This window comes from Rhinopithecus roxellana, chromosome 19 (genome assembly GCF_007565055.1).
Source record: "Rhinopithecus roxellana isolate Shanxi Qingling chromosome 19, ASM756505v1, whole genome shotgun sequence".
NCBI lineage: Eukaryota > Metazoa > Chordata > Mammalia > Primates > Cercopithecidae > Rhinopithecus > Rhinopithecus roxellana.
The window spans coordinates 6,296,213-6,319,196 of NC_044567.1; the positions used below are offsets into that span (position 1 = coordinate 6,296,213).

Genomic DNA, 22,984 nt, shown 5'->3' on the forward strand with positions numbered 1-22,984 from the left:
AATTCTTTAAATTAATTTTTTGGTTTTTTTTTTTTTGAGACAGAGTCTTGCTCTGTCACCTGGACTGGAGTGCAGTGATGTGATTTTGGCTTACTACAACCTCCACCTCCTGGGAAAATAAATTTTGTTAAGCACTATACAGGGCAGTGGTTTTTTCAAAGTGCCCGTACCAACCCAATTTTTCTAAATGAAATAAAACAGAATAAAAATTCTAACAGATTGCCTCACAGTTAGTAAAAGTAAGTACTGTCTCCAAGTTTTTGTTTCAGTCGTGGGTGTAGGTATGAATGTGAATATGTGTGGGCAAGCATGCACTGCTTCTTACTGTGGATCACAGTCAAAAAGTTTGAGAAATACTGCTAGAGGGAATTAAATAAACAACAGTTCTAGATTTAGAACAGTCCAGCCCTGCAAGAGTTGGTTTCTGTGGACATGTATTTAGTACACAGTGCACCACCTGGCCTTACAGACATAAATCATCTTTAAAGAAATAAAAAATATCTTAAAAAAAAATCTAACTTTCCATACGAGGTGATGAAAGGATTGAGGAGACTGGAAGGCAGAACAAACTACCTTTTGGATATTAATTATAATAATACCTGACAAATTAGAATAGACGCAGAAGTGTTTATTTGTTTACCATAATCCAACAAGAAGAAATTAGTCATATGAAATTCTATAATTTCTACTATGCATATCATTTCCAAATTTTAATTTAAACATTTTCTCACTTAGCAATGGTTTCTTATTATATCATACAAGCTTTAAATATATCTCAAAGAACCAAATTATATTCTATTAGAGCAAGGTAAGACACACATTAATATCACAAAAATAAAAATTATAAAAAAAGGGAAAAAAGGTAAATGTATCTGCTTTTAAGAAAATTATACTGCTAAGTCTCTGCTGTGTAATATATAAAAAGGCTTTTTCCCTTTGTGAATAACCTTTCAGATAAAAGCTATATTCCAAGATAATTTGGCTTTAGCCACCAGCAGACTATAAATAATTTATTTCTAAAAAGATTCACGCCTGTAGTCCCAGCTACTCGGGAGGCCAAGGCAGGAGAATCACTTGAACCTGGCAGGTGGAGGTTGCAGTGAGCCGAGATCACGCCACTGCACCTCAACCTGGGCATGGAAGCAATACTCCATCTCCAAAAAAAAAAAAAAAAAAAAAAAAAAAAAAAAAAAAAAAAAAAAAAAAAAAAAAAAAAAAACCTGTCCACTAAAGCTTATTCTAAAATCTTCATATCTAAAACACCATTATTATTCTGAAAGTTACCTGGCTTGCTTTATTTATTTATTTATTTTTTTGAGATGGAGTTTCAACTGTCACCCAGGCTGGAATGCAGTGGTGCAAATGTAAAAGTTACATTAAATAAAAAAGTTTTAATAATTAATTCATGAGGGATTGTGATTTCAATATTATGAAATGAGACAGTAAAAGAAAAAATTTGCCTGGGCATGGTGGCTCATGCCTATCTTCCCAGCACCTTGGGAGGCCGAGGCAAGAGAATCACTTGAGCCCAGCAGGAGTTTGAGATCAGCCAAGGCAACAGAGTGAGGCAAAAAATACAAAAATAAGCCAGGCATGGTGGTGCACACCTGTAGTCCTAGCTGCTCAGGAGGCTGAGGTGAGATGATCTCTTGAGTCTGGGAGGTGAAAGTTGCAGTGAGCCAAGATGGCACCACTGTACTCCAGCCTAGGTGACAGGGAGACCCTGTCTCAAAATAAAAAATAAAAAATAAAAATAATTAGTAGTGTCTGGGCATGGTGGCTCAAGCCTGTAATCCCAGCACTTTGGGAGGCTGAGGCGGGCAGATCATGAGGTCAGGAGTTCGAGATCAGCCTGGCCAAGAGACCAGCCTGGCCAATATGGTGAAACCCCATCTCTATTAAAAATACAAAAATTAGGCCGGGCACGGTGGCTCAAGCCTGTAATCCCAGCACTTTGGGAGGCCGAGACGGGCGGATCACGAGGTCAGGAGATCGAGACCATCCTGGCTAACACTGTGAAACCCCGTCTCTACTAAAAATACAAAAAAACTAGCCGGGCGAGGTGGCGGGCGCCCGTAGTCCCAGCTACTCAGGAGGCTGAGGCAGGAGAATGGCGTAAACCCGGGAGGCAGAGCTTGCAGTGAGCTGAGATCCGGCCACTGCACTCCAGCCTGGGCGACAGAGCAAGACTCCGTCTCAAAAAAAAAAAAAAAAAAAAAATACAAAAATTAGCCGGGCGTGGTGGTGGGCACCTGTAATCCCAGCTACTCAGGAGGCTAAGGCAGGAGAATTGCTTGAACCCGGGAGGCAGAGGTTGCAGTGAGCTGAGACCACGCCATTGTACTGAAGCCTGGGCAACAGAGCAAGACTCCAACTCAAAAAACAAACAAACAAAAAAACAGTATCTACACAACAAATCTCTCAAGTGTAATAATCATTTTAAAGCCATTTTCCATCATTTTAGCTCCTCTTTATTTAAGGATAAAGGAATACAGGATTTGCTCTTAGGTTGACTGGGAATTCTCTTATTATTGTGAAAATCCAAGCTAGGTCTTTGAGAATATATTAAAAAGTGGTTTGAAATCATTTTCCCTCACTAAATACTTCATTGTTTTGTTTAAAATACGATATTACAGGGCTGGGCGCAGTGGCTCACACCTGTAATCCCAGCACTTTGGGAGGCTGAGGCAGGCGGATCATAAGGACAGGAGTTCAAGACCAGCCTGGCTAACATGGCAAAATCTCGTCTCTACTAAAAAATACAAAAATAAGCCAGGCACAGTGGCAGAGACCTGTAGTCCCAGCTACTAGGGAGGCTGAGGCAGGAGAACTGCCTGAACCCAGGAGGTGGAGGATGCAGTGAGCTGAGATCCTGCCACTGCGCTCCATCCTGGGCAACAGAGAGAGACTCTGCCTTGGAAAAGAAAAAAGAAAAAAATAGGATATTACAATCTTCCTATGGATCAGTGGGGGGTATATTTTAAATTAAAAAAATTAATAGGTATACATTAACATACATCAAAATTTTAAGTATAAAAGAATATATAGAGACTACAGTAACATTATTCATGATAGCCAAAAGCCAGAAACAACCTAAATTTCCATCAATGATACAATGGACAAATAAATTATAATATATACATATAACATATATATTATAATTGTGGTTTATATGAGGACAAATTATTGTTACGTACAACAATATGGACAAATCTCATAAACACAATTTTAAGCTAAGGAAGCCAGACACAAACAAGTTTATATGTATTCCACCTATATAAAGTTCAAAAAAACAGGCAAAATTACTCTATGATTGCAGAACTCAGAATGGTGAAAACCTTTGGGAGAGAAGTAATTGGGAAAGGGCATGAGAGGCTACCAGGACATTAATCTTAATTCCTTATTCTTGGTACTGATTATACAGAGAAAATTCATCAAACTGTACACCTATGGTTTCTCTACTTTTCTGTAAGAAGTTAGGTTTCCTTGAGTCCCCAAAAACAGAATCAAAATTCCAAAGCTGAAAAGTATAAATGTATTAAAGACTATATTCTGCACTAGCATTAAAAGACAAAATGAATAACCCAACACTGTTTATCTTTATTTAACCCAGCTAAGAGTCATAACCCTCTGATGCCACATGCACAGTAAAGACCAAGAAATCAGGCTGTGTAGCCATTCTTTCCCGTTTTTGTTCTCTCCCAAAAATCCCATCTCGCCACACACTCACTGGTTTATCAAGGAACTAACAGAAGAAACCAACTATCTGCTAGGCCATTTGACTTCAGTGAACCGGGGAAAAATAACAGTAAAAAACAAAACACAGGCCGGGGGGTAGTGGCTCACGCCTGTAATCCCAGTACTTTGGGAGGCCAAGGCAGGCAGATCACCTGAGGTCAGGAGTTTGAGATCAGCCTGGTCAACGTGGCGAAACCCCGTCTCTACTAAAAATACAAAAATTAGCCAGGTGTGGTGGCACATGCCTATAATCCCAGCTACTTGGAGGAGGCTGAGGCATGAGAATCGCTTGAACCTGGGAGGCAGAGGCTGCAATGAGCCAAGATCACACTACTGCACTTCAGCCTGGAGGACAGAGCAAGACTCTGCCTCCAAAAAACAAACAAACAAACAAACAAACCACCCCTCCTCACAAAAAGTTTACTTAGCAAAATGTATGATAGTAAATCATTCACCTAAATTTTGTTTGTTTAGTCATTCTGGGCTCACACAGCATTAGGGCTGTTATTATACATTCTGGTCAAATTAAGTTGTTTTCAGTATACTGCAAAATCTAAGGTGAGTCCAAGACCACCATATGCCAATCCCTCTTTATCAGCAATTCAATACTAGTGACTGAGTCCACTGATGGGCAAGCCTGCAGGTGGCTCAATAATAAAAGAAAATAAGGATTGGCAGATTCTCCTGAGGTAAATCCTACTGTATTACTGATGTGTCTACCTTATCTGAAAAGTCTCTAGGTAACTCTTATGGGCTCACGGACTTATCACAATGCTATCCTGCAAAAATTACAGAATAATTTAATTCTATAGTAACCTAAGAAATCCTATTTTTAAAGCTGTATGCAGGTAATAAAACTGTATACACGGCCTTAATTGAATTTACTTTTCAAGGTAATCAATCACTTGAACTATGTTTAAAAAAAAAAAAAAGAGGCTGGGTGCAGTGACTCACGCCTGCGATCCCAGCACTTTGGGAGGCTGAGGTGGGCAGATCACAAGGTCAGGAGTTCGAGACCAGCCTGATCAATATGGTGAAACCTTGTCTCTACTAAAAATACAAAAAAATTAGCCAGACACGATGGTGCGTGCCTGTAATCTCAGCTACTTGGGAGGTGAGGCAGGAGAATTGCTTGAACCCGGGAGAAGGAGGTTGCAGTGAGCCGAGATCATGTGACTGCACTCCAGCCTGGGCGACAGAGCAAGACTCCGTCTCAAAAAAAAAAAAAAAAAAAAAAGGTAATGTCATCTTTACCATAAAGCTGCCTTTTTGCTAAAAAAAAAAAAAACAAGAGAAGGATGGCTGGGTGCGGTGGCTCACGCCTGTAATTCCAGCACTTTGGGAGGCCGAGGCGGGCGGATCACGAGGTCAGGAGATCGTAGCCATCCTGGCTAACATGGTGAAACCCCGTCTCTACTAAAAATACAAAAATTAGCTGGGCGAGGTGGCGGGCACCTGTAGTCCCAGCTACTCGGGAGGCTGAGGCAGGAGAATGGCGTGAACCCGGAAGGCAGAGCTTGCAGTGAGCCAAGATCGCACCACTGCACTCTAGCCTGGGGGACAGAGCGAGACTCCATCTCAAAAAAAAAAAAAAAAAAAAACAAGAGAAGGAACTACACATATAATCTACAGGCCTAAAGCAGAGCTCATAAAATCTGATAGGTAAAGAGACCTTACTTTTCTTTGCTTCCCTTGCCAAAGTAAAAATTCATAAAGCACTCAAATCTATAGCCCCAATAGCAGTTTATAATCAAAATCTCAGAAGAGCAATGGAAATTGTATTAGATAAAATGTTCATAAGTATTTTTAAAAATCAAACATAACTACTATATAAACAAACAGATTAAAATAAACAACTGATATTGCCACTGATTCTACAAAGCACTTCATGGCTTGCATTAACCATGAAAATTTATACAAGGCTTTGCACGTGATTCAACTCTGGACACAGAACCCATTGAGATACGTTAATGTCCTAAAACACCCCTTTCACTACATAAGCTCTGAATAGGCTTAAAACAAGCACAGCCTGTGGGTAGCACTGTAGAATTTGGAGCTAGATTTTACTGTCCCCACCAAGTTCAGCCAGCCACAGAGCAACAAATCAAAGTTCCCATAAGCACATTGCACCTGCAAGACTTAGGTATACTCCAAGTCAAATATTTGCAATTTTTTCATTCCAAATCTGCACAAATGAAAAAATGCAGATCGCAGTGCCAGACTTCTAAATCTTCTCATAAGACAAAATGATCTGTAGTTTTACTCCAACATGCTCCATATCCTACCATGTATTGAGTCTCTAATATGATCATATGCCACGAACTGCTAGGAGTTTGCATACATTATCTCTAATCCTCATAACAAATCCCATTCTGCTGATGAGGAAACTGAGGCCAGAGAGGTCAAAGAGCCTTGTTCAATATCATAAGACCAGTAAATGGTGGAGCTGGGGTTTTAAATCTAGTCATGCCTGGCTCCAAAGCATCATCTCCACGAGCCTTCTTCAGCTAACGTCACTAACCACCCGCAGCACCAGTTCACCTCTATCGAAGTAAATTCAAGTGCTGATTGTCTGAAATGATGACAACACCTGAGAAAAATATCACACCTAAAATGGTAGCACAAGACCCAAGACTTCACAACAAGGAGGTGCAGTTATGTCCTTTAGAATAACTAGTTTTAAAGGCTATGGTTCAAAATACAAGACAATCCACTTTTTTTTTTCTGTTGTCTATCAACTGACTTTTTATAACAAGGGAAATGAAACTCAAGAGTATATTCACATTTTTTTAAGTAAAATTATCTAAAACCCCTGAGAAAAGGGTGACTTCAAAAGTTCACATTCTAGTTTACCTCTTCGTTAGGCTTCAGACACTCAAAAACAAAATCACATCAGTAGCATTACTAATCAACTTTTTTTTTCTACAGACTTGAAAAGTATTTTCTTACCACACTACGAGATTACTTCCCATACTTAGAACAGAAATGGAAACAGCTCTGGGTGTCACAAATCAGATCTTGAGACCACAGTTGCAGAAAGTAGGTGCTGTTTTCCCTTGAGTAGGAGCTGCTGATCTGAAACCTCCTAAGGGAAGGGTGTCTGAAGAAGAGTGTTGGAGAAACTAAAGCAAGCTGTTTGCATTAATGAGAGTGAACTGCTGGCACCACTACTCCTTAAGTGTTTCACTGCTATGCAATTGTTTTCCAGCTTCCAAGTTCCGAATTTGGCAGGGAGAGAATGCTGTTCTCACAACCGTATGTGTTATATGATCAGCTGCTCTATGATGTGTGGGTGTTTAACTAGGTAAGTGACTGGTTTAGAAGAGGTTCTGCAATACTAAATCAAGGAAGCACACTGTCCCCTGAGATTTTAATGGTCAGTATACTACAAAGCATATACAAAGAAAAGTAACCTATTTGCAACTCTGAAATGGTTTGGGTTTAGAATAGCCAAATGATTTCAGACAGTAAAACTTCAGGCATGACATGAACAAAAAATATAACTTGTAATATAAGGCACTGGCAGCATGTTTATGAGATAATAAAAGCGGCAATATTTGCAACTTCAGCATGCTTTCAAACTTTTGGATACGCTGCATAATAGAATAAATGCTATTCTTCAGGTGTATGGAACAGGTTCTATAGGCAAGATTCCAAGGCTTCCTTGCCTACCAAAGTGCCAGTTAATATCATAAACTTCTTAGCTTCTCAGAACCCCGCCCCCCCCCGCCAAATGCAAAAAATATGAAGGTCTCAAAGGATTCTTTAACTGAAAAATGTCAGAATCGTAAGCTCCTAGAGAACCGGTACTGTGCTTAAAGTTACTACCCATTCCAACACTATCACAAGCTGGAATAAATCTCTCTTGATTGCAATACGACCAAAAGGCAAAAGCTGGGTGCAGAGTAATCTAAACAAAAATAGCTGATATTTATCACCTGCTTATTGATAGCTGTGCAAAGTTCATCCTAGGTTCCAGATTCTAAATATGGAGACTGAATTCCGTAACCGCAATTAAAATCCTTCCATTAAAACAAAATTTCCAGATGAATGATTTTGATGGCACCATCACCATTAAGACATGAAATCACAGTTAACAAAGTTGAAAAAAAAATCTTTTTTATGGAGCAGGTACACCGCTATGAGAATGATACAGCCTTCTTTTAAGAGATCAGATCAACTTCAGCCAACACATAAAGATTCAGTATAGGCATTATAAAACAGACCTTGGACTTTGCTGTTGAAATGTGCTACATTTAGAATCTGGTGCCAGGAACATACATCACCAATTGGTCAAGTCTAAGCAAATTATTTGGACTCTAGCTTTAACTATTTCTGAAAGACTCTCACATACATTTCCTTTTTACAGTAAGACAAGGAAATGATAATTTACAAGTACCTAACTTATCCTAATCAAAGAACAAAACACAAGGTTACATGCATAAGCTACTTTGTTGTTCACTGCTCAGGGCCAGACAATGTAACTCTAATCCTTAAAAGAAAAAAGAAAACCAACTAACCAACTGAACAAAACACACAACTCAAGTTCCTTTCACTTTTGCGTAACATAGGTCTTAACCTGAAGTCCCAGGACCAGCTTCAATTTGACTGTAGTGGCACACAAAATGTGTCTTTTTAATGGAGAAGACGGTTCTAAAGACTTCCAAGACCCCAAAGATTACTAACCACTGAAGACAGTTCCAGGATCACTAAAACTTAATGAACAGTTTAAACAAAATTATACTAAAGATATTATCTATCTGAATACTGTGCACCGTCCTGATATAAACAACCAAGCTGCCTGCCACCACTGATAATCAATGTCAAGCCCCACCCACAAAACAGCCTCACTCGGCAACATCACCTGTATTCAGCTTAGACACCACACATCCCAGCAACAGCAGCTCCTCAATCCCTAAGCACACACATGTTGTCAACAAAGCATGTGCTAGTTGCCATTCCCAGAACAATACGGGCCTGGCCATCCTCTGGAAAAAAAAAAAAAAAAAAAAAAAAATTCCCATTCTTTCTTGAATACTACCCTACTAATACACTATGCCTTCATCATAGATCCCAAACATTACAACAAAATAGGAGAAACTTGCACACACCATATCTAATTAACTGGGAAAAAAGCATCACTCAGGTGTTCCTGAGGGTCCACGGGAGATGCACGTAAGGGAAACATTATGATAATGATGCTTGAACACGGGGACAATCTGGGGGCAAAGGCAGACTCACGCAGGAACACCCCGAGAACGTGGATGTGGAAAGCACCCTTCTCCAAAGGCACAAGCACATTCCTTTGATTGGCACAAGCCATTTCTGACAATGGATCCCGGTGACAGGGGCTGCTCAGCAATCAGGAAGTGAGTGTATGAGTGTGTCTGTGTGTTGTGGGGGAGGGATGCTCTAGTTGTGATCAAAGCTGGACCTTTTCAGAGAAGGTCTCGAATCCTGAAGACAGACTTCGAGGTGAGGGGGGAGCATTTATCATTTCTACTGGAGACATCCCTCGACAATGAACATGTTACGTGGAGATGTAACGGGGGTGTCACTACCTTTGGTGTCTCCGATCTAAGAATCTTCAGCAGAGTCTGATTGGAGGGGAGGAGGAGGTGGGGGTGGAGAAAGGTCTGCATTACCCACTGGTGTGAGCGTGGGGCGGCCGGTGGCGGGTGTACATCAGACGCATTTTATCTGCTAGCGGCACAATACTCCTGGGGGTTGGAGGTTTGGGTGCAACCGCAGGGCGGGGGAGGTAGTGGGTGCAAGCCACCAGCTGCAGGGTAGGAGAACGCTCGCAGGAGGACCGGTGCAAATCTCCCCTCGGCCCGCTAACCCGTGCCGCCCCAGCCTCCCCTCAGGCCTCGGGGCGAGCGGACCAGCTGCAAAACTGCAGCCAAGCCCGGGTCCAGGAGGGAGGGGGCGAAAGGGCAGGAGCAGGGCACCCCCAGCCCAAGCTGGGTGCCCGAGGACCTCAGCGCCCGGGGCCTCCCAGCCGGATGGAGGCTGCTCCGGCCTAGCGCACGCAGCTGCCTCGGCGAAGGGTTACGCCGGCCCCCGGAGCCCGGGGCGGCCCGGCGGGCGGCGGAGAGGAAGAGCTGCCGGGGGCGCCGCTGCGACGGTGGCGAGTGCGTGGGGGAAGGGGCCCTTACTCACCCGGGCCGGCCGCCTCCGCCTCCGCCGCCCCGGCCGCCGCCTCGGCGGTCCATCCTTGCGGCGGGGGCCTGCAGCCGCGGCGCTCGAGTCACAACCGCCGGCTGGGCCGGCCCCTCCCCCCTGCCCAACGTCTGTCCTCAGGGCCGCTCCTCAAGACCCGGCCTCGGCCGCTGCCGCTGCCGCCGCCGCCGCAGCGCTACGTGGCCGCCGCTCCGACGTCTCGCGACTCCCTTCCCAGCGCGCGAGGGCGAGCGGGGCCGGCGGGGCGGGCAGCACGGGGCGGGCGGCAGGGGAGGGGGTGTGCGTGTGTGGATGTGTGTGCCGGAGGGGGCAGGGAGGGAGGCGAGCGGCTGCGAGGGCGCGCGCGCGCGCCCGCGGCCCCTTCCCTCGCCGGCCCCCCCGCCCAACAGGGATCCCGACACCTCCCTCCGCCCGCCCCCTCGGCATCCCGGCCTCTGGGAGTGGCGGCGCGCATGCGCAGCCCTCGGGCCGGCCCGGGCGCACCTTTTCTGCCTCCTGCCACATTGTGAGCGCTCCGCCGCCCAGATAACCGCCGGCTCCCCGCGCGCCACCCCCGCCCTTTCCCACTCCGCCCACTCCCGGCGCCCAGGTAAAGGCGAGAGGTGCGCATGCGCGGCGCTCTCCGTGGGTCGGGGGGCGTGGTTGCTGAAAGGAAGCCAAAGCGAACAGTTTCGGGGGGTTGTAGCAGTGGCTACTGTGGGATTCCACAAAATAGGCGCGGGTTAGGATGGGGGAAGGTAAAGTGAAGAAAGGGGCCAAAGTAGAAAAGTGGGTCGATGTGAGATTTGGAAGTAAAAGAGACTTTGAATAAAAATTTAACGACTGCTGACCGCCTTGTTCCTGGAGGGCAGTGGGAGTGACAGGGGACAGAAATCAGCTTGGCAGCATGCAAGCAGTAGTGGTCATTCGCCATATGAATGGTACTGCTAAAAACTGGAACAGTTTCGAGATTGCCAAGGTGCTCAGAAAAACAGATTTAGAGCCTCGCCTGTCCTGTGGCCAGGAATAGGGAAGGGGATGTGTGTGCTTGAGACCTACAGCTGCTGCGGTAAAGGAAGCCTCCATTGTATTACAGTATTATGACTAATTAGCTATTAATCATTAATATACTAAATGGTACTATTAGCTAACAAGGTAGCATTTATCCGAGTTCAGAGCCAAGAGAGTGTCCGTAATTGAAAGTGTTTAGGGTACAGGGAGAGGAAATGTACCTGGCAAGGTGAAGGTCTGTGATGGAAAAGACCCAAGACAGCAACTCAGGTCAGAGTTCCCTTTCCCACCGTAAACCAAACTTCCCTGAACTTGTCCAAATCCTATCTTAAGTGGAACTCCTTCCATTATTAAAAGCACACTTAAGTAATGTTCTTGCACTAAGGCTGACCCCAATAGCACATAAACATTTTCTTTTTCTTTTTTTTTTCTTTCTTATTTGAGACAGGGTCTCACTCTGTCACCGAGGCTGGAGCGCAATAGCATGATCAGGGCTCACTGCAGCCTCCTCATCCCACGCTCACATGAGCCTCCCATCTCAGCCTCTGGAGTAGCTGGGACTACAGAAGTGTGCTGCCTCACCTGGATAATTTTTAAATTTTTGTAGAGACAGGGTCTCCCTATGTTCCCCAGGTTGGTCTCAAACTCTTGGGCTCAAGCAATCCTCCCACGCCAGCCTCCCAAAGTAATGGGATTACAGGTGTGAGCCACCATACCTAGCTGACATTTTCAATACACATGCAGCTACTTTTCCCTAAAATAGCACTGCTGTGATTTGAATGTGTCCCCCAAAGTTGACATGTCGGAAACTTAATAATCCCAATGCAAAAGTGTTGGAAGCTGGGGCCTAATAAGAGGTTATTAGGTCATGAGGGCTCTGCCCTCATGAATGGATTAATATCATAAACAGTGGGTTAGTTATCTCCAGGCCAGGCGCAGTGGCTCATGCCTGTAATCCCAGCATTTGGGAGGCCAAGGCAGGTGGATCAGCCTGGCCAACATGGTGGAACCCATCTCTACTAAAAATACAAAAAAAAAAATTAGCTGGGTGTGGTGGCATGCACCTGTTATTCTAGCTACTCAGGAGGCTGAGGCATGAGAATCGCTTGAACCTGGAAGGCGGAGGTTGCAGTGAGCTGAGATCGCGCCATTGCACTCCAGCCTGGGTGACAGAGTGAGGGTCTGTCTCAAAAAATAATAATTAATTAATTAATTTTAAAAATAAACAGTGGGTTAGTTATCTCAAAAGTGGGCCTGTTATAAAATCAAGTTTGGACCCCTTTGCTCTGTTGCTCTCTCATGCACTCTTTTTGCCTTCCTGCCTTCTGCTAGGGGATGATGCGTCAAGAAGACCCACACCAGATGAGGGTACCTTGATATTGGATTTCCCAGCCTCCAGAACTGTAAGAGATAAATTTCTATTCTTTTTAAATTACCCAGTCTGTGGTATTCTGTTACAGCAACACAAAGTAGACTCCGACAAGCACCCCACTCCCGTGACCCAAAATCCTGCAAGGAGTAAGATGACCTGAGTCTGGGACAAGGTTAGGGAAAAGATTGAAACTTTCTAAGCAAAGGGGTCCAAGAGCTGACTCTGTCCTTGACCCCTTCCCAGAACAGATGCTTGACTTTTATTACATTTGGTCTCTGGACTCCAGGGATAATTTTGGCAACTTTGGGTCATGTTTTTCAATAATGAGTTTTTTTCAGTGAATAAACACTAAAAACAATACCATATTTCAGCAGGTAGAGAGAAAATCCTCAGGTCGAACAGGAGGAAATAAGCAGAAGTATTAAAAGGAGAGATAGATTCAATGTGAGAAAGAACATGGTATCCCTAGGGGCTGGTGAACCTGGGACATCTCAGTGAGATCGATGTCTCGCTTTGCCTTCTTAGACATTTGATCCATTCCCCACCCTCTGCTAGTCAGAGCTATCCAGCTTGGAATAGGGGTGTGCAGAGTGATGGCTAATGAATAAGGTGACTTTCCCAGTGTTTGTGACTCTTCAACTCTCTGAAGGGTTCCTAGTAACTAGGTATGGTTTTTGCAGGGAGGTTATGTCCATTATCTCTTTTTCTTTTTCCTTCCTTCCTTCCTTCCTTCCTTCCTTCCTTCCTTCCTTCCTTCCTTCCTTCCTTCCTTCCTTCCTTCCTTCCTCCTTCCTTCCTTCCTTCCTTCCTTCCTTCCTTCCTTCCTTCCTTCCTTCCTTCCTTCCTTCCTTCCTTCCTTCCTTCCTTCCTTCCTTCCTTCCTTCCTTCCTTCCTTCCTTCCTTCCTTCCTTCCTTCCTTCCTTCCTTCCTTCCTTCCTTCCTTCCTTCCTTCCTTCCTTCCTTCCTTCCTTCCTTCCTTCCTTCTTCCTTCCTTCCTTCCTTCCTCCTTCCTTCCTTCCTTCCTTTCCTTCCTTCCTTCCTTCCTTCCTTCCTTTCTTTCTTTCTTTCTTTCTTTCTTTCTTTCTTTTTTTTTTTGATGAAGTCTTGCTCTTGTTGTCCAGGCTGGAGTGGCGCTATCTCAGCTCACTGAAACCTCTGCCTCCTGGGTTCAAGCGATTCTCCTGCCTCAGGCTCCTGAGTAGCTGAGATTATAGATGTGCACCACCATGCCGAGCTAATTTTTGTATTTTTAGCACAGACGGGGTTTCACCATGTTGGCCAGGCTGGTCTTGAACTCCTGACCTCAGGCAATCCACCCGCATCAGCCTCCCAAAGTGCTGGGGTTACAGGCATGAGCCACCACATCCGGACTTATGTCCATTATCTTATCAGACCTTCCAACAACCCTGCAAGGCAGACAGGACAGGTATTATTCCCAATGAAGGAAATTCAGGCCAAGGAATGTTTAATGGCTCAAGCAAAGTCATCCAGCTCAGTAAACAGTGGAGCAGAGCCAAAGCAGGCCCCAGCCTCCCTGACTCCCAGCCTGCTGGTCTTTCAGAGGCTTTGACAGGCCCACTCTGGGAATCTGCCATTTATTCCCATGGAGTGAAAACAGGTGCCCTTAGCATGTGATGGAGAATAATTCTAACATTTAGTTCTCCTTCTCCATCTCCTTTATTCAATGTTTTTTCCTTTTTCTTCTTTCTTTCTCTCCCCAGAAACCTGGGACTTGCCTCTGTGATCTGGTGCTTTGGAGGGCCTTGGGCCTCAGGGCTAGCAAGGTCCCTTTCTGGAGATTTCAGTTCCTCTGCCCGCCCTCCTTTACCTCCTTCTCCTCACACATCTGTCCCAGATAGAGGGTGAGGGCTGCCAACCAATGTTACCACTTGACAGACCACAAGAGGGCTAGTTCCAGTGCCTCCCTTGTTCAGCTGCTGACACTGCAGCTTGGCAGTCATTGAAGGCAACATTTAACTCCCACATCTGACCTGATTGGAAGATCAGGCTTCTGTCATCCTGGTTTCCTGGCCTTGGATAGTTCTTCACTAACTTTTAAAGCAGTGGGCAGAAAGCAGCAGAACCCTGTTTTTTCTTTTTTGGGTTTTTTTGTTTTGTTTTGTTTTTTGAGATAGGGTCTCCCTCTGTCACCCATGCTGGAGTGCAGAGGCACCGTCATAACTCACTACAGCCTCGACCTCCTGGGCTCAAGCAATCTTCCCACCTCAGCCTCCTGAGTAGCTGGGGACCACAGGTGCTTGCCACTGCACGTAACTAATTTTTGTATTTTTTCGTAGAGATGGGGTTTTGCCATTTTGCCCATGCTGGTTTTGAACTCCAGAACTCAAGCAATCCACTGGCCTCAGCCTCCCAAAGTGCTGGGATTATAGGTGTGAGCCACTGAGCCTGGCCAGAACCTGTTTTTTTGTTTTGTTTTTGTTTTGTTTTTGTTTTGTTTTGTTTTGAGGCGGAGTTTTGCTCTTGCTGCCCAGGCTGGAGTGCAATGGCATGATCTCAGCTCACTGCAACCTCTGTCTCCTGGGTTCAAGTGATTCTCCTGCCTCAGCCTCCCAACCAGCTGGGATTACAGGCATGCGCCACCACGCCTGGCTAATTTTGTATTTTTAGTAGAGACGGGGTTTCACCATGTAGGTCAGGCTGGTCTTGAACTCCCAACCTCAGGTGATCCGCCCGCTTCGGCCTCCCCAAGTGCTGGGATTACAGACATGAGCCACCACGCCCAGCCCAGAACCTGTTTTTTAATTTAAAATTCTTATTTAAAAGTTCTGTACATTTTGAGAATCCTTTTTTTTTTTTTTTTTTTTTGAGACGGAGTCTCGCTGTGTCGCCCAGGCTGGAGTGCAGTGGTGCGATCTCGGCTCACTGCAAGCTCCGCCTCCCGGGTTCCCGCCATTCTCCCGCCTCAGCCTCCGAGTAGCTGGGACTACAGGCGCCCGCCACCGCGCCCGGCTAGTTTTTTGTATTTTTAGTAGAGACGGGGTTTCACCGTGTTAGCCAGGAGGGTCTCGATCTCCTGACCTCGTGATCCACCCGCCTCGGCCTCCCAAAGTGCTGGGATTACAGGCTTGAGCCACCGCGCCCGGCCCATTTTGAGAATTCTTAAAACCTTCATGCATTTAATTTAAACAGCAGCAGAGATATCTGGTTCCTGGTAAAGTGAACAAGATGTTGTGATACAAGCTCCCTGCTCACTACATTTCCTCAGTTCCTAAATTCCTAGGGCTATACCTCCAGTGAATAATAGTTTTTACCACCTGTACATATACAGGGTCAGTGGCCATGGCTCCTTGCTTGCCCATTAACTAATATCACATCCTACAGCACCAGACTTAGAGCCAGAGCCCTGGTCATGGCCTCCTAGGTTCTCATACTTGACCTTTACTCAATCATTTCACCATTTAGGCTTTATAAAAAGGGGAGACTGTTCGGGCGCAGAGGCTCATGCCTGTAATCCCAGCACTTTGGGAGGCCGAGGGGGGTGAATGACCTGAGGTCAGGAGTTTGAGACCAGCCTGGCCAACATGGTGAAACCCTGTCTCTACTAAAAATACAAAAATTAGCCAGGTGTGGTGGCATGCGCCTGTAGTCCCAGCTACTCTGAGGCAGCTGAGGCAGGAGAATCACTTGAACCTGGGAGGCAGAGGTTGCAGTGAGCTGAGATCATGCCACTGCACTCCAGCCTGGGTGACACAGTGAAACTCCATCTCAAATGAATGAATGAATGAATGAATGAATGAATGAATGAATGAATAAATAAATAAAAATGGGGGAGTTATATGGCTATTAGGGTCCTCCAGATCTGATACCCAGGATTGTAACCTAAAGACTTGATTATGTTCATTAATACATTGCAATTTCATTCCTTTCCTAAGAATTACTATCCAAAGATCATGCCTAAGCCCTTCCTACAAGAAACTACCCCTTTTACAGAATGAATAAAGTTGTCCTAGATTCCTGTTTTTTCCTCACTTTTTCTCATATCTCTAAGTGACAGTATCCGGAGACGGCTCAGAAAGCTGGAGTTTTGGTTTTTTGTCATAGGGCTTGTGTGTATATACGCATGCATGCACAAGTGTATGTATATGTTCATTCTTAAACGGATAGGGGTCATGGGCACCTTCACTCTGTGGCCCCCCACCTCCCACCAGCCCTACCTGAATTTTAGTAAATAGTAAAATAAATGCCAGGACCAGGCACAGTGGCTCACGCCTGTAATCTCAGCACTTTGGGAGGCCAAGGTGGGTGGATCACCTGAGGTCAGGAGTTCGAGACCAGCCTGGCCAACATGGCAAACCCCATCTCTACTAAAAATACAAAAATTAGCCGGGTGTGGTGGCACACACCTGTAATCCCAGCTACTTGGGTGGCTGAGGCAGGAGAATCACTTGAACCCGAGAGCCAATGTTGCAGTGAGCCAAGATCGTACCACTGCACTCCAGCCTGGGCGACACAGCAAGACTCCATCTCAAATAAATAAAATAAAATAAATAAATAAATAAATAAATAAATAAATAGAAAGAAAGAAAGAAACCCCATCTCTACTAAAAATACAAAAAAATTAGCCAGGCCTGGTGGCGGGCACCTGTAATCTCAGCTACTTCAGGAGGCTGAGACAGGAGAATTGCTTGAACCTGGGAGGCCTTTGCAGTGAGCTGAGATTATGCCACTGTACTCCAGCCTGGGCAACAAGAGTGAAACTCCGCCTCAATAAAAAATAAATAAAATAAAATAAAATAAAATATATAAAAAATAAAATAAAATAAAATAATAAAATAAATGTCAGGATGCCTGGAAGAACAAAAGAGTATATACTAAGAGGCTAGATATGTAAGTGCAGTTGTAGTGATAAGGAGGCCATTGGGATAGCCAGTGTCACATAGGTCTAAAGTTTGGTTTTAGCTAGAGTTTTCTTCTACCCTAATACCGCCCCCATGTCCTGAAAGCGAGCATTGCAGCAATCCTGGACTACAGCCAGCAGCTCTGGTCTCTGTACATCAGCTTCTCCATTTGAAACATCTCAGAATTTGAATTTTGACTACTCTGGTGTTAACATCAAAATGCATTTTATGGGCCAGGCGCGGTGGCTCACACCTGTAATCCAGCGCTTTGGGAGGCCAAGGCAGGCAGATCATGAGTTCAGGAGATCAAGACCATCCTGGCCCATGTGGTAAAACCCTGTCTCTACTAAAAATACAAAAAATTGGCTGGGCGTAGTGGCTCAAGCCTGTAATCCCAGCACTTTGGGAGGTCAAGACGGGCGGATCACGAGGTCAGGAGATCGAGACCATCCTGGCTAACACGGTGAAACCCCGTCTCTACTAAAAAATACAAAAAACTAGCTGGGCGAGGTGGCGGGCGCCTGTAGTCCCAGCTACTCGGGAGGCTGAGGCAGGAGAATGGCGTGAACCCAGGAGGCGGAGCTTTCAGTGAGCTGAGATCCGACCACTGCACTCCAGCCTGGGCGACAGAGCAAGACTCCGTCTCCAAAAAAAAAAAAAAAAAAAAAAAAATACAAAAAATTAGCCAGCATGGTGGCAGGTGCCTGTAGTCCCAGCTACTCAGGAGGCTTTGGCAGGAGAATCAATTGAACCTGGGAGGTGGAGGTTGCAGTGAGCTGAGATTGCGCCACTGCACTCCATCCTGGGCGAGAGAGTGAGACTCCATCTCAAAACAAACAAACAAACAAAAAGCCCACAAAAAATGCATTTTATAGTGTTAAAAAAACATATTTATGTGGCAATTTCTACACATCTTTCTTCTGCATTGCTTCATTTAATCCTCTCAATCCTGAGAAGGAAGAAGGACAGAAAATGTTGTTCCCACTGTTTTCCACTGTTTGGTTTTGGTTTGTTTCCTTTCTTTTTTTTTTCTTTGAGACAGGGTCTTGCTCTGTCACTAAGCTGGAATGCAGTGGCATGATCATAGCTCACTGTAGCCTTGACCTCTTGGGCTCAGGTGATCCCACCTCAGCCTCCCAAGTAGCTGGGACTACGGGCACATACCACCATGTATGGCTAATTCTTTTTATTTTTAGTATAGGTCTAAAATAGAGGTCTCACTATGTGACCAGGCTGGTCTCCAACTCCTGAGCAGAAGCTATCCTCCTGCCTCAGCCTCCCAAAGTGCTGGGAGATCTGGCCCCTGTTTTGTTTTGTTTTTTAATGAGATGGGATCTCATTCTGTTGCCCAGACTGGAGTCCTGTGACACGATCACAGCTCACTGCAGCCTCGACCTCCCCAGGCTCAGGTGATCCTCCCACTTCAATTTTTTTTTTTTGTATTTTAGTAGAGACAGAGTTTTGCCATGTTGCCCAAGCTGGTCTCGAATTCCTGGGCTCAAGGGATCTGCCTGCCTCAGCCTCCCAAAGTGCTAGGATTACAGGCAGGAGTGAGCCACTGTACCTGGCCCCTTGCTGTGTTTTGTTTTGTTTTTAACAGCAAATAAAAATGCAGTCTGGATTTTAAGGGCCACGCAGCAAGAACTAAAACGTGGGTCTCCAAGGTCCAAGTCCAACACTTCTCTATGACACCCTACTGCAGCCCTTTGCTGGATACCATACAAAGCAAACTGAGCAGATGTGGTCTCTGCCCTCTGAAAGTTTGGACTCAAATGGACAGCCACGACTCTGGCAAACATAAAAGGACAAAGTGATTTAGTGTCAACTCACATATGCAATAAATAACTGAGTTAAATAGATAAGGAAAGGCATGTTTACCTGGTCAACTGATATTTTTTAAATTCCAGTTGAGTAGAGAGCAATGTTAATAAGACTAAGGTTTTGGGCCAGTCCCATTTCTGCCTACTTGCTTTGCACCTGGAAAAATATTTGTAACTGCATGCAAACTCTTTCCCCTCCTCGTCTTCAACAATCTATAAACTTTCCCTGAGCAGCTACCAAGTGTAACACAAAGTGGGAATGAAGGACCATTAAGAAATCATCTCTGTGCCGTGCGCGGTGGCTCATGCCTATAATTCCAGCACTTTGGGAGGCCAAGGTGGGTGGATCACCTGAGCTCAAAAGTTCGAGGCCCTGCTCAACATGGTGAAACCCCCGTCTCTACAAAAAATACAAAAAACAAAACAAAACAAAGCAAAAAACTAGCTGGGTGTGGTGGCATGCACCTGTAGTCCCAGCTCCTCAGGAGGCTGAGGCAGAAGAATCGCTTGAACCCAGGAGGCAGAGGTTGCAGTGAGCTGAGATTACGCTATTGCACTCCAGCCTTGGAAACAAAAGCGAAACTCCATGTAAAAAAAAAAAAAAAAATCATCTGTGCCCTCGAGCAACATCTTTAACCATTTGCCTAATTCAAACCACTGGGATGAAAATGTATATTCTGTATATACCATCTCTACTGCTGGAAAAAAGGACACGTCAACTCAATACCCATCCTATTTTTAGAGGGCCTGAGATTCATCCTTATCCATGCAGGACAGTCGGGTAGGACAATGAAGAGGTGGACTTCTGAATTTTAGAGAAATTGGTCTTATCCTAGAGAAGTGAGGCCACCACCCACCTGCAATAGCTTCGCTTCCTGGATCCCTAAGCAAAGGTAGAAGGGAACCCTGGGGTTAGGTATTGTGGGCAAAGACCAGCAGCCAGAGAATTCTCTGTCCTCCTATCTCAGAGCAGACTGTTGCAGCCCTCAATTCATCCTTTGGGGGTTCTGCCTCAGGCTGTGTCTCCAGTAGAGTGATCTAAGGTTCTAAGGCAGCGAGGCCGGAATGGTGTTTGAGTCTTTAAAGAGACTCACAAATCCTTTTAAGCAGCAAGCTTAATTGTTGTCTGTAATTGATGTGACATATGCTCCAGAGGCACGCACTGAGGTTCAATTGAGATGGTTTTTTTAAAAAATTGGAATTAATTAATTAAAGAAGGCAGCTGCACGGGCCTGGTAGTTAGTGCCAAGCTCTGTAACCCTAAACCAGCCAACCAACCCAACTGGCCTCACCACCTGAGGAACAATCCCTGCAGCTCTCATGGAGATGAGATGGGATGGAAGTGCTGGGAAACAGTGCAGGGAAGAGGGGCTTGCAAGGGGGAACGGCGGGGCTCAAGGGACCCACTCTTCACTTTCATGATCCCCCAAAGACTTAGCTCGTGAGAACTGTCTGGGGGGAGTAGGTAACTGGGGAAAGGGGATGGGAAATTCAAATGGAAGTATGTGTGGGGCAGGTGAGATTTTGGGGGAGGGGAAGGCATGGGGCTGGAATGGGAGGGGAAGGGGTTGGCAGGTGTGAGAACGATATAGCAGCTCAGGTAGGGAATGGCAGGATCCGGGGGTGGAGAGACCTATGGGCGGAGCTCAGAGGAGGTGGAGCCTGGGTGTGGGGGCGGTAACATGGTGCCTGAGGCCTCAGCACTCAGAGGAAGTGTTAATTAAACCCCTTATGTGAGGTCGTTAACAAAGCTGTGGCAGCTTTTCCTAGGAGTTGGGTTAATAACAACAATAATAACAATTAACGATAATGAGACCTTATCTGGAGAAAGTTGTTCCTAGAGATTATAGGCATTAACTCATTAATTCCTCTGGCCCCTGAGGGCCACCTTTTCCTAAAAAGTAAATGATACAAGCAGACACAGACAATCCTTGTGCACCTGAGGACTGAACTGGTGTCATGTGGCCAGTCCACTAGGCCTGCTGCCCTTGGCTGGCTGGGTTAGTTCATTTACACAGGAGTAACATCCGGAGTTCCATTAGGGCATCATAAACTGTTTTAATTTTTTGCATTATCTAAAGTCTCTGAAACGATGCTTAAATGAAATGAGTGCAGAAATCGCCACCTACACAAGTTGTGTAGATACCTACACAACTTTGATGTTGAAAACTCGGCCAGGAGTGGTAGCTCATCCCTATAATCTCAGCACTTTGGGAAGCCAAGGCGGATGGATCACTTGAGGCCAGGAGTTCGAGATCAGCCTGGTCAACATGATGAAACCCTGTCTCTACTAAAAATACAAAAATTAGCCAGGTGTGGTGGTTCATGCCTGTAGTCCCAGCTACTCGGGAGGCGGAGGCATGAGAATCGAGAATCGCTTGGACCTGGAAGGTGGAGATTGCAGTGAGCCGAGATCGCGCCACTGCACTCTAGCCTGGGTGACAGAGCGAGTCTCTGTCAAAAAAAGAAAAAAAGAAAGAAAAGAAAAGAAAAAAGAAGGAAGGAAGGAAGGAAGCTCAACTCAAGCCCCACCTGAGAGCACCAGCCTGAACAATATGCTGCTGTGAAGAATGGCCTGGAAATGCCCCGGATACTGCATGGCGAGGCCCTCATTGGCTGCGCCTCCGCTAGAGACGGAGCAAGACTTCAGGCATCTGCCCTGGCGGACCAAGAAGGGAAATTTAGAGCAAAGGCTTGAGGGGAGTAAAAAAACGAGTTTTCTTAGATTAGGGGAATCACATGGGATAGAGGTTGCTCCAAAAGCCTTGAGCAAACCTTAGTGCCAATAGTGGCTGGCCTTGCAGAGTTAAACATAGTAGCGATGACTACAAATTATTATATATGTGCCAATCCAAAGACAGACTTTGTATTCACATCTGGTAGATGGTAAAGTCATCATCATTATTCCAGTCAAATATCAAAGGCAGCAATATACACTATGCATTGTATAGTACCTTTATTTATTTTTTATTTTATTTTAGACAGAGTCTTGCTCTGTCACTCAGGCTGGAGTACAGTGGCGCAATCACGGTTCACTGCAGCCTCGAACTCCCAGGCTCAAGTGATCCTCCTGCTGTAGCCTCCTGAGTAGCTGGGACTACAGGCTTGTGCCACCATGTCCGGGTAATTTTTAAATTTTCTTTTCTCTTTCTCTCTCTGTTTTTCTGTCTCTCTCTTTTTTCTTTCTGAGACAGAGACTTGCTCTGTCACCCAGGCTGGAGTACAGTGTTGTGATCTCGGCTCACTGCAACCTCCGTCTCCCAGATTCAAGCAATTCTCCTGCCTTAGCCTGCCGAGTAGCTGGGACTACAGGCATTCACCATGGCGACCAGCTAAATTTCGTTTTGTTTTTTTTTTTAGTAGAGCTGGGGTTTCACCATGTTGGCCAGGTTAGTCTTGAACTCCTGACCTCAAGTGAATTTTTAAATTTTCTGTAGGAATGGCGGTCTCACTATGTTCCCCAGGCTGGTCTTGAACTCCTGGGCTCAAGCAATTCTCCCACCTTGGCTTCCCAAAGTGTTGGGATTACAGGCATGAGACCCTGCACCTGGGCAACACCTTTTTTTAAACAACAATGAAAACAAAACCTTAATGTACTTAAACAGAATGGGTCTCCTGGTGGTCCTTAGGTCATGGGGCAGGGGCATGATGCTGTCCATTAATGAAAGGGCAGGTGAGATCTAGAGCAGGAGCTAAGCCTATCTGAATCTCAGAGCTGGGCAGCAGAAGAATCTATGTTACGAAATAGGAGGGACCGGTCTCCACTCTTCTGACCTTAGGCCCCTCCCCTATTCCTTTAGAATCATAGCCTTTCTTCTCTTACCTGTATTACTACAAAGTCATCTGTAAGAAGGTACTGGAACTTTCAGGGCTTGAATAACAATCTGCCTTATAGGTTGCATCAGAGAACATACAGTAAAGTATTATTTGGTGAAGTTAGGAAGTGGAGTGTTCTCGTTAATCAAATAATCTGGTTAACAAAGTAGCGCTCAACATTTAGTAATATTTGGGATATACTTATA

At 45.3% G+C, this 22,984-nt stretch overlaps 1 protein-coding gene and 1 long non-coding RNA gene across 3 annotated transcripts in view; one reads left to right on the forward strand and one right to left on the reverse strand.

The window, feature by feature from the left end:
• The window catches only part of ZNF652 (zinc finger protein 652), a 68,989-nt gene extending 58,887 nt beyond the window's left edge, over window positions 1-10,102 (reverse strand). Inside the window, exon 1 of one of the 2 annotated variants that reach the window (XM_030923148.1) lies at window positions 9,901-10,024. The gene's annotated coding sequence lies outside the window, so the exon portion shown is untranslated. Of the gene's footprint in view, window positions 1-9,900 lie in introns of both variants that reach the window. The other variant, XM_030923147.1, reaches the window with a different exon arrangement.
• A 244-nt stretch (window positions 10,103-10,346) lies between these two features.
• Window positions 10,347-22,984, forward strand: part of LOC104659926 — a 38,293-nt gene continuing 25,655 nt past the window's right edge. The window contains exons 1-2 of the long non-coding RNA XR_004054982.1: window positions 10,347-10,510; window positions 12,244-12,314. This is a non-coding gene — a long non-coding RNA (uncharacterized LOC104659926). The remainder of the gene's footprint in view (window positions 10,511-12,243; window positions 12,315-22,984) is intronic.